The sequence below is a fragment of the Tasmannia lanceolata genome, unplaced genomic scaffold (assembly GCF_043159265.1).
Source record: "Tasmannia lanceolata isolate RefF3 unplaced genomic scaffold, GAP_Taslan_0.1 ptg000012l, whole genome shotgun sequence".
Taxonomy (NCBI): Eukaryota; Viridiplantae; Streptophyta; class Magnoliopsida; order Canellales; family Winteraceae; genus Tasmannia; species Tasmannia lanceolata.
The window spans coordinates 19,801,340-19,814,121 of NW_027518689.1; the positions used below are offsets into that span (position 1 = coordinate 19,801,340).

General features: G+C 37.6%; 1 protein-coding gene across 7 annotated transcripts in view; it reads right to left on the reverse strand.

The window, feature by feature from the left end:
* Positions 1-12,782, reverse strand: part of LOC143887686 (4-hydroxy-tetrahydrodipicolinate reductase 1, chloroplastic-like) — a 66,161-nt gene that overhangs the window by 16,239 nt on the left and 37,140 nt on the right. The gene's annotated exons all lie outside the window — the stretch shown is intronic.

Here is a 12,782-nt window from a genome sequence, read left to right on the forward strand (position 1 = left end):
CTTCTAACCCTTTTCTGCTTGAGTTTTTAGCATTTCGTTCCCCGCATTCACACAAATATTTGTTTCCAATCACATCGTGCCAAAGAGAGTTCTTTTCCGCCCCATATCTCCACAACCATTTCCCAAGGAGTGATTTATTCGTCACTCTGATTTTGCCGATTCCCAGACCTCCACGCTTCTTCAATTTGGTGACCTTTTTCCAGTTCAACAAATACCTCAGCTTCTTCCCCTTACCATCGCCATCCCAAAGGAAATCCCTCAATTTTTTGAGCAACTTTTGTTGGCACTTTATACAACAACATAAAGTACACCGGCATATTTGCGAGGGGCGCCTTGATTAAGGTAATTCTCCCACCAAAGGAAATATATTTTTTCTTCCAAGTTGCAAGCTTCCTCTCAATTCTCTCCACCACCAGATCCCATTGTGAGGAAGAAGGTACTCCAAACCCTAATGAGAGGCCAAGATAAGAGATTGGCAGTTTGGTTTCACTGCATCCAATAATACCCGCATATTTTTCTAAGAGCATCTTGGCCGATATAAATGTGGAGTGCAAAGGTGAAAGGTTGAGACTGTTCCTTTAGGCACAATTTTCAGATTTAGATTTAGGAAAGAGAGCATGTAGCGAGAACTGAAAAAGAAGAGAAAACGAGAGAAAAGGAAAGAAATACAGACCTGGAATAACTCCAATTCTCTCCTAAGCATCACACCAAAGCAAGCATTCAAGAAACTTCAAATTTCATTCATTATTCAATAATCTCAAAGGGACAAAGGCTTTACAATTATAACCAAATCAAACCACATGCAAATCTAAGGGACTTAGACTAGAGTCCTAACCCTACTACACTTGAAACTAAAACCCAATTAAAATGTGCCACATGACATTGACTAATTCAAACCCTCTTACAAAGACTTTTCAGCCTGGTACTAGGAACTCAAACCAAACTAAGATTAGGACTCCTAACTGACATTCATCCTAACTCCTAAGTTACTAACTAAACATGGAAACTAAACATAATTCAAGCTCCACAAAAATACAAAGACTCCTCTTTTAGGAATGTGGGCCACCCATTGGTCACTTAAGTGACATAATGTAATTTGATGTCATGTGGGCCTTTGTGGACACTTAATAGACTAAGTGAAATAGAAATATAATGACTAAATCAACTTATAACTAAAAAATTTCATTATAAAGGAGTGGGGCCTATTTAAAACATTTCTAACATAAGGAGACTACTACTACTACACCACAACCCCCACCTTAAGACTCAACCGAATTAAATTACACTCTACAAAAAAAGAAAGACAAAGAAAGACACTTTTTTACACTAGGAATGGTCCCCATCATTCTCCCTTGCATGAAAGAACTCGACCCTGTCGAGCAAAATAGTAATCATATGTCATTATTGATTTGCTAGGAAGTCCTCAACAATTATCCACGTACGAGCGGAGAAGGATTGCCCTTTCCATCAAACAAGATATTTCTCACTATTGCTTCTTCTGATAGATGGGCATTCTGGATGTATTCTTTAAGCTTCAGCTTAGGTGGTAGCCAAAAGGTTGACTCATCTGTCAACATAGCATCATCGGCTTCATCCATGTTGTTCTCGAGTAGAGATTTAGTAGCGGCCATCTCAACTCTACAAAGAATATTATCAGAAACTAGTTAGGTTTTGTGCAAAACTCAAAACATGCCTTGATCGAGGGATGGGTTGTAACTTGATCCTGCTCTTCAAGTTTCATCTGGGCAATTTGTAAAGCACAAGTCTCTTTCTCTGTCATCTGAAATTTGTGTAATGCTTTTGTAGCAATTGCTTCGCTTTAGGCACTTTCAGCGATTGCTTCTCTATCCTTAAATAGTGTAAACGAGCCAAGTATTGGCAGAACTACTTTGGATAACAATTGCCACTTTGATATGTTGCTTAAAATTAAGCAATTTATGGAAGGGTCAATCCACACAAGCCTTATTGAGTAATAATGGCTGAGAAACGTAACATTTTGTATGTTTTCTTCGCAAGATATACCCGCAGAGCCTTTTGTATCCTCAAACAGGGAGCTTCTCTTTGCATTCTTCATAAAGTTCCATTGCACGGGCCTTCTCTTTGTTGAGATTGTTGTTGGACTTCTCAGGTCCAATCTGTTCTGTTAAGGTACTCCACAAACCAGATTGCTTGTTGAACAGGTTCTGGAATCTGTAGTGGATCAAAAAATGTTAAGAAAAGGGTTAGGGTTAAGGCTGGATGTTACAGGGTTTGAAAGGAAAACACAGTTAACATGTGCCACATGACAGTGACCAACTCAAACCCTATTACGTAGACTTTTCACCTTACTATGAGGAATTTCAAACCAAACTAATACTAAGACTCCAAATCTAACATTCATCATAACAAACATAGAAACTAAACAGAATTCACGCTCCAAAAATATAAAGACTACTCATCTTGCAACTCCCCTCCCAAATTGAATAAAAATCATACTCCACAAAAAATAAAGAGACCCTTTTACACCAGGTCAGTCAAGTAACATGATGCCACTTGACGTAATGTATACCCTTGTAGTGAATTAATTAAGTGAAATAACAATGTAATAATTGAATCACCGTTAAAACCTTTTTCTTTTCTTTTTTTTAATGGTTGAATCATCCTTAAACCCTAAAAATTTTCGTAATAAAGGCATTGGACCAATTTAAAGCACTTATAACCTCAATCTCTCCTCTCATAGTTAGGCACTCTTTAATCAAATTCAGGCATCATCTAACCACTGATATGCCCTAGACCAATTTTTCTTGATTTGGGTTCCTCACTCGCCGGGAGTGAATTACAGAGCTGTCTGAACGGTCTACACCACCGAGGTCGAAGATGATACATGTTTAAGATAGAGCTTGGAACAGTAAATCCCATCTCCTGTAAAAGAGACTTTAATGCCCAAAATACCCTTATTGGGTAAAAGGGCTTATAATAACATCTAATCACACTTCTAACACTCCACCTCAAGCAGGAGCATAGATATCATCTATGCCTAGCTTGTTGGAAATTATTTGAAACTGACATTTAGCTAACACCTTAGTGAACCCATCACCCACTTGCTCTTTAGACTTAACAAATGACGTACTGATTTTTTTACTCGTGACTATATCTATGATGAAATGGTGGTCAACATTAATGTGCTTGGTTCTTTCTTGAAATACTGGATTGTTTCCAACGTAGAAGGATGCCTGATTGTCACAATATATCTTCACATTTGGAACAGTAAATCCCATCTCTCACTAAGAACGCTCAATCTTTTCACTCTCTTAGCTAGGCACTCTCCAAATGCATTCAGACATCATCTAACCACTGATATGCTCTAGACCAATTTTGTTTGAGTTGAGTTCCTCACTCACCTGGAGCGAATTCTAGAGTTTGACTGAACGGCCTACACCACTGAGGTCGAAGATGATGCATGACTTTACTGCCCAAAATACCCTTATTGGGTAAAAGGGCTTACAATAACATCTAATCCCACCTCTAACACTCCTCAAGCTGGAGCATAGATATCATCTATGCCCACACCTTAGTGAACCCATCACTCACTGCTCTTGAGACTTGAGAAATGAAGTGCTGATTTTCTTACTGATGACTATATCTCTGATGAAATGGTGGTCAACATTAATGTGCTTGGTTCTTGCATGAAATACCAGATTGTTGGCAATGTAGATGGATGCCTGCTTGTCACTATATCTTCACAGGGCTAGGAGTAGAAAATCCCATCTCCTGTGAAAGAGACTTACATCATTTAACATGTTGTATTAGCTATGGCCCTATTAGCTCTGACCCAGTCATCATCAGAAGAGCTTGTAATGACCAATTTGTCAGATCGTCTATATGTAGGACCTTTACCTGGGCCACCTTTTAGATATCTCAAAATTCTAGAAAATGCATCCTAGTGTAGTTCGTGAGCATGAATTGACAAACCACTTGATGCAAGACAACTGGGTTGTTGTTGTTTTTTTTTATGGGTTGTTGTTGTTGTGTGTGCGTGCGTGCGCCTGTGTTCGGGTGGGGGGGGTGTTGATTTGACTGATCTAAGGACCAGATCTAGGGTTCAAACCCCTTTGGGAGTGTTTGGTTGCACAAATATTCAGCATTCATTGGAATTTCAAATGCCTGCCTATTCCTCATTTGGTTGCCAATATTGCAATGAAGTTCCACTGGACTCCCCAACATGTTTTAGACATTAGGATTTGTTTTTTGCCCATGTGGCGCCCATGTCCCCCCTTCTAATCTTCCAACCAAATTCTAAGAATAGTGGAAAAGGTTGTTGTTTCTTTCTTTCTCTCTCTTCCCTATCTCTCTCTTCACTCTCTATTTTGGTAATGACGCCCCTATTTTTTCCACTACTCCATGCAACCAAACACTACTTACCACTATTCTCCGAGTGGTAATTCTAGGCATCTTCTAAACATAGCCTTTAAGAATCACTACCAAGGGTGTTGAAACTAGAATGATTGAAATTGATCCAAAATTAGGGTTTTAACCCCACAAATTTAAGAAAGAGAAATTTGGGGTTTGTTAAGAGAAGTAGAGGAAAAAGAGAAGATAAAAGGATGATAATAAAAGAGAAATATAGATCTTACATAGCATAGGGATAGATACTAGGGCCACATTTAACAACGAATTTTGGCTCTCAATCCCATCTTAAATCAAGAAAGAGTGGCATGGATCTTCATAATTTCACATCTCACATTCAATTCCGCAAACTTGTTTGTGTACTCCACAACAGTCACATTACCTTGCCCAAGTATGACCAGCTGGTCATACAGCCGATCATAGTATTCGGCTGTCCTAAACGACGAATTTGGTTCTCGAACTCTTGTCCTCCAAATCTTAGCTTGGCCAATCAACTTCATCTTACCAAGTCTGATCCGTTGGTCTTCCGCCATAGCATACCATTCAAAATAATACTCCATGGAAGCAAACTACTCAGTAAACACTCGGGGGATAAATTTCACATCAAAATCAGGCACTTCTACTCTAACTTTTCGAGGAATATCAGCATTGTAATCTCTGTTATCATCACTTCCATTAACTAGTACTTTGCATCCCTTCTCTCTCAATGAAGTTGTAGATGCCACCCTCACAAATGGTACACGTGGCTCCACTCTAGGATGTGGGTGATCATCTAATTCTGCTTGCCGACTTCTTGAAGAGACACTATTTTCTTTATTTGAAACATGTAGAGAAGAACCTCTTTGCTCACCAGCTGTTAAGTTTTTAGCTAGATGTTGCACACTCATTTCTATATGTCCCGGCCGATTTTCCAGCTCTTCCAACTTGTCTTTAACTTGCATAAGGATGTCATCTCGCTACGGATTTCTATGCCTTCTCCTATAAGATTGTTCACTTCGAGTAGCCATTAAAAAACCTTAGCTCTGATACCACAATTGGTATAAGACAACTAGAAGTTAAAATAAGAAGCTAGATCTAGCAAATTCTAACTAAGTGTTTGTTCTCAATGGTGATTCACATGAAGGAAATAAAAGTGAATCAAATCAGATCTGAGCAAAGTGGATATAGAAAGTTTTTTCATCTAAGGCTGAAGATAGGAACATATCTTGATTTGTGCAACTATAAAACTAAACAAAGACTTGAATCTCAGCAATTGAGATCTGACAATTTTCAACTAAAGATCTAAATTATAGCGACAAAGATTTGAAACAGACCTGAAAATTGCAGCAACAATCGATCACAGATCTGAAATTTTCAGCAACAATAGATCCAAATTGAATTGGATGCAATCAGATCTTTCAGCAACTAGAATTGCTGATCTTGAATGAAAAAAGAATAAAGATATGTTATGAGGGCTGCTGGACAGAATATTCAACTAGATATAGTGATGTAGGTAAAATGGCACTGAAGTGAAATTCAAAAGAAATCCAATGGTAGAGACTGCTTCAATTGGTTCTCTGGTTCTTGGTGATTTCCTTGGCTTTAAGACTCAAGATATCATATGGCTGGCAGCTAAAAATTCTAACAGGCATTAACACAAACAGTCTCTGAGCGAGCCGTTGAGACTTCCATTTCTTAGATCCATTTGGGTAGGTAGTATTAGCATTACAAGGGATTAATAACCCAACACCATTTCAATAATGATTTACGGCTGAGGAGTCTCCTTTGTAACGTTTTCTGGTAACTAGTGGACCGTTCCTCGTTCAACTCCAAGGGGCCACACAGTTGCATCAACTAGCACTCTTCGAACCCAAAGATTGTGGGTGACATGGCCTAAGCCCAAATAAAAACTAGGTTCTCTTGATGGAATTCAACTTCAGCTTCACTTGTTTGAATGGACCATTAGCCTTCAAAATACACTTGGAAGCTATGGAATTTAAGCCCTCGGTTTATCACACAGCATTCCAATTGAGTTTGGATTTCAGAAAAACTAAGAAGCTACCACCAGGCTAACATCACCATTTTATACGGTTGCCTCAAGAAATTTCAATCGAATAATATTGAGAAAAGTAAATGGAATTTAACTAGAAGGAAGGGATATGACTTTAACTCAGCAATAGAACTCCATTCATGGGGCTCAATGGAAAATTATTGAATTTCTTCTAAAAAAAATAATTGCATGCAGCAAGGGAAAGGTTAAGAAGTGTAAGATGGAGAAAATTCATTCAGACATTCTCACCTTGAGCACTTCGAAGGTCATACATTTCAATATGAAAACGAGTCTCTCGTTCACAAAATTTCTGTCCAAAAGTCCCCTAAAATGAAAAGAAAAACCCCTATCTATACTATCTCTAGTTACATGAAGGACAAGACTACCCCTCATAGGGGTTATTATCACACCACACTACAAACCCCTATTTATAAAATTAAAGAAAAATCCATCCACCCTAAGTTAATTGAAACCCGTATTCTTTGGCCGGGACCCACTCTACATCATATAGGTAACAATTCTAAACATTGGTGAGCATCACATCGGAATTTTGAGATCACTTCAAAGGGATGGCATCAAACCATGGAGAGAGATCTAATCTCAAGAGCGTGCTCCAATTCTCATTTATTATAGATCTGCTTTTTACAACGAGATCTCCCGTATCTATAGAGGACAGCTAGATCTGAGGAAAAATTACAAGTTTACCCCACTTAAATGTTTCTCCTATAGATCTTAAGAGGAAAATAAAGTTTTACCCCTCACTAAGTGCCTCTAGAAAATTACATATATGTTCTATATAGGCTGCTACAGAAATACACCTGAAACAACTGAATGCCACTAAAGAAAAGCTAGTTAAGAAACCTGGTCCTAACACAACTCATAGGTTGGTCCTCATTCTTTTATAGGCTTTAAGAGATTGACTTGCTTGATTCCCATCAGCAAGGAGCCGTTTGGATACGCGGATTTTAGAATCTTGGATTTCCTCAAAATCCTAGATGGGAGGCGAGAGAAGTAGACGGTCGGTCATTTTTTTATTTCTCGCCCTTCTTTCCGTCGAGCGAGAGATTAGTAGATCGTCACGTGTTTCCAGGTTTTAGAAATCTCGGGATGGGGGAGAGATTTCTAAAACCTGAATTTCTTACTTAAACCCTTCATCTGCAAGCTACTTCCCCCACATCTGCAACCTACATCCATTGTAAAACCCAGAATTTTACACCGCTTTCATACTATAAAACCTGGATTCTACGGGGCCATTTGGATACGCAGATTTTAGAATCTTGGATTTCATCAAAATCATAGATGGGAGACGAGAGAAGGAGACCAGTCGTCGTTTTCTGATTTTCTGACCCTTCTTTCCGTCAGCAAGAGAGAAAGAAGGGTTGGGGGACAGTTTCTAAGATTTCTAAAAGCTGGATTTCTTACTTAAAATTCAAGATTCTAAAGAGAAGCGAAATGGACGGTCTCCTTCTCTTGTCTCCCATCCAGGATTTTGGGGAAATCCAATATTCTAAAATCTGTGTATCCAAACGGCCCCTAAAATCCACTTATCCAGATAGCCCCCAAAACTAATAGAGGAAGTCAAACCTGAATTCTTTGATTCACTACTTTGACGCCATAATTCTAACAATAGCAATCACACTATCGGAGGGCAGAAATCTATTAAAAAAATGGTTACCGAACAGTCCAGATATAGATCATCAGGAATCTGAACTTGATGGACACACACCTCCATGATCACAGTATCTTATGTGAGGAAGTACACACATTTAATACAACACCTATAAGGCCTCCCACTTGTAGCAAATCCAACACGCATCAATATCAACCATCCTTGTGGCACAAGAGATCTGTCGACATGTCATCATGATTGGAATTGTACATTGTTATCAGTCATCAATCATATTCCATATTGGCGTCAGAGTAGCATTTCAGTCCCATAATGAAAGGAATAAGATTTGACATCACCGTGTATAGCTTTGAGCTTGTAAGGCTTCTGTGCAAAGGAAAAAATATTACGGCTCAGATTGCATGCTCTGATACCATAAGATCAGGGATGAAGATAAGGCAGAAGCAAAAGGGAGAAGTGACAGAGAGAGAAGAAATAATGGTCGTGAATGATGTTTCCCTCCCTCTCTCTCTCTCTCACTTGTATTATGAGGTTATAATAATTGGAAATACCATGATACGATACAATATTATCAAGGATGAAGAGAGGGCAAAAACAAAAGGGAGAAGTGAAGAAGTGATGCAGGGAGCGTGGAGCGGCAACACCAAGGTAAAGATCAACACAAGGAGCAACTAAAATAATCTCGTGGGGGTTTGAAAACCCATGCCACGGTTTGGAGAAAAACTCCAATATAACATGTGAAAGGAACCAAGCTCTTTCACCCACGTGAAAGAGCCAATGCTCTCTTCACAAGTGATGTCCCAAAAATAAACTTTATTCAATCTATCTTTTTTTCCTCATATCATTACATTATATAGATAGCCAAAACCAAAAAATAGAAACCCTAAATACTTGCCTAACCATTATTCTCAATCTTCTAACTAAAGCAACATAAATAAAAAGTAGAAACATGACTTGAATATTCCTAAAATAGCAATCCCGTAATATACCTATACCATATCCGTAAAACGCCTATAACTTAGCCAAATCAAGTCCAAATCATGTAATCTTGGGCTCTTTAGATAGGTAATCGAAAAACCTTTCTAAAAATACCAAAATCAAGCTAATCGGACAAGTTTTGACGCAAAAAAAAAATACTACGAATAAAATAACGAACATAGAAAATAAAAAGTAAAAGGCTTGTTCAATGCCACAGGTTCTCCATCATTCACCCCTGCTTGAAGAAAACTCGCCCTCGAGTTTAGGCCATTATCCTCCGAATCTAATTATTCGGTGTTGCATCAATCTTCTATTCTTCATTTCTTTCTTCATCTTTTTGTGATCCCTTACATGACGCTTAGCCATGAAAAGGGCTCTCAAAGGCACTCTGAGATCCATGGGTGTCTTCACATGGATGCGGGCTTTGAGTAGTGCTAACTGTGTGTGAAAGTCTTTACTTATTGTTGGAGTTCTTTGTTCTGGCCGACGTTAGGTGCAACGACTTCTTCATCCTATCGTGCATGCGTCAGAGATCCCCTGTGCTCTGATACCAACTGATGCAGGGAGCGTGTAGCAGCAACACCAAGATAAAGATCAACACAAGGAGCAACTAAAATAATCTTGTGGGGGTTTGAAAACCCATGCCACAATTTGGAGAAAAGCTCCAATATAACACATGGAATGAGCGAAGCTCTTTTACCCACGTGGAAGAGCCAATGCTCTCCTCACAAGTGATGTCCCAAAAATAAACTTTATTCAATCTATCTTTCTTTCCTCGTATCATTACATTATAAGCCAAAACCAAAAAATAGAAACCCTAAATACTTGCCTAACCATTATTCTCAATCTTTGAACTAAAGCAACATAAATAAAAAGTAGAAACATGACCAAAATATTCCTAAAATAGTAATCCCGTAATATACCTATACCATATCCGTAAAATGCTTATAACTTAGCCAAATCAAGTCCAAATCTCGTAATCTTGGGCTCTTTACATAGGTAATCGAAAAACATTTCTAAAAATACCAAAATCAAGCTAATCGGACAAGTATTGACGCTCCAAAAAATAGTACAAATAAAATGACGAAAATAGAAAATAAAAAGTAAAAAACTTGTTGAACGCCACACGTTTTGCATCAAGAAGGGAGAGAGAGAAAAAGGAAAGAATACTCATAACTGATGACCCCCCTTCTATGATTTAGAAGACACTTCAAATTTATTAACGGCGCACTTAAATATGCTGTCAACATTCTTAAATATGCTGCCAGAAGTGTCACACTTAATGTAGGTGAGTCGACACATTTTTGTAACATGTCAAGTGTGACATTCTGTTTTATCATTGAATATTTTGTTTACCTCTTTTATTATTAACTCTTATTTTCGCTCTTCTTTAACCAATATTTGTTGTTATATCTCCTCCCCTAACCCTAAAACCCTAAACAAACTCTTATGATTAATCTTAAATGAATATTTGTTAGACCAAGGGTTCAACAGTCTATCCTTAATTCCAATTTTGAGGATCACAAACCCAAATTGATCAATATATTGAAGTACTAATGGTTTTGCTCTTGTTGAGTGTGCTCAGTTGGTTAGTTGCTCTATAAAGGCCAAATCTAGCTAGAAAGAAGAGAAATGCACTGGGAGCCATTGACCAAGAGCCAAAGATGGAACCACAAGCATGAACCCATGGAGCAAAAGTCAAGATGATCATGAGGGGAGCACAAGAAGTCCAAAAAGCCAACAAAAGTTATCATTTCTAGATTATATATAGAGATAAGCTTCTTAGGATGCATTTCAAAGCACAAAACTCAAATATTTTTCAATTCACCCTAAGTTCAAAACAAACACTTCTCCAAAAATCCCAAAATGTTTCAAACTTGTTCACAATTATGGATTTCAAAATTCACAATTTATACAGAGTCGAGACGATGTCCAGAAGTTTCACATTCGTCTGTAAATAACAGATAAGGTAACAAAGATCTAGTTGCGCTCCACACGTTTGGCAAGGTCTGCCCAGACGTCTGTCTGCGAACAAAATTTGGAAATTTGTTCTAATGGCTCTTTTAATTTTAGATCTTATTTGGTCAAAATGTCCGTTATTTGTTCTAGAACAGTCATTTTTAGATTTCTAGTATAAATATCAACCTTGGGAAGGATTTAAACAACTTTTGAAATCAAGCCTTAACTTGAAAATTCAGTTTTCATTGGAAATCCTCTTCATTGTGCTTTGACTTGCATATCTACTAAAGAAATTCTTCTTAGGCTCTATTGTATTTATTTGATTGAAGAGGAAAAGTGTACATAAGTGGTGTATTAGCCTTGGACAAAGGCATCCCTCATATTCTCTTATAAAAGTGGGTGAACGGGACGCTGATCCAACTCATGGGTTGTAAAAGTTCAAGTTAGGAAATTGGGAACTGTTGTACGTGTTGTATGGGTTCTGTCTTCACAGTCAACGAGGACACATAGTGGAACCACGAGTTTGCTCATGAAAGAGGATGTAGGCCTAGTGGTATAGGCCGAGGTGCCGAACCACTATAAACCAGTGCAATCTCTCTTGACTCTATCTCTCCTTATTCTTTCCTGCACTTTCATTTAGTTTACAGTTTTATCTTGAAGCTTATCTTATCAGTTCCGTATTCTCATTGCACACTTCTATCTATTCACCTAAAATCAAAGATTTCGAAGAGGAAGAATTTTAAAAAAGGACTAAGAGATAAAGTTTGAAAAAGAATTAATTCACCCCCTCTTGGTTGCCTACCTGGGCATTAATATTGTTGCAAATTATGATAGCAATCAGTAATTTATATGTATGTACGTAAGTACAATTATAGGGATGTTACCATTTATAGATTTTCAGTGGTTGCATGTCAAACATCTAGTATCTGTGTCGAAACTCGACATGAATCAGTGTCCGCAAATCATGATTATACATAATTTTATGTTTTAGCCGTGTTCCCATTTCTAAATTTTGTGGGTATGCCAAATCCGACACTCTGTGGCCATGTCGACACGCAACATTTGTGTCAGTGTCCACAAATCATAGCCTCCCTCTCTCTCACTTATATTATTAGGTTATGACAAATATAGTACCTTATTGGTAAAAGGGCTTACAATAACATCTAATCACACTTCTAACATATATATATATATATATATATATATATATATATATATATAAGATAAAAATACAATTAATATAGGGAATTTAGATCTGCACTCCCTTGTTTTGATAATGACACTCCTCATTTACTGAAGTCTTTTTGGATTCGCTGCCTAGCGTTTTGGACATTGAAACAGCCTTTAGCACCTAACTACAAAAGTGAAAAGAAGAGAAAATCATTATAAAAATATGGGAATGTAGGTATCAATTCCCTTAAAATAATAACCAATTTCAAATTTTATCCTAGTTTCTTATATTTTCAACTATTTTTATATACTTTTCCCTTGTTAATATTGCAGGAGCCTTTCAGATAAGAAATAGAGAAAGTCAAAATTAAATTCTAATAAAAGAAAACGACCCTTGCCAAGAAATTTCAGAAATTATTTTTGATTCTGCCACGAATACCCTCCTTTCTTTTGCACCTGAGCAAAATTCATTCCACTTTTTATTTGTAGCAGGCTAGCAGCACATGCAACCCTGATAAATGAAGTCAGGATTTTGCAAAGATTGTCACATATTTTCTTGTCTGCGATATGCATCTATTTGATGACGCTTCACATCGGATAGCATGTAAAAGATACAATTTAAGAATAAAACTA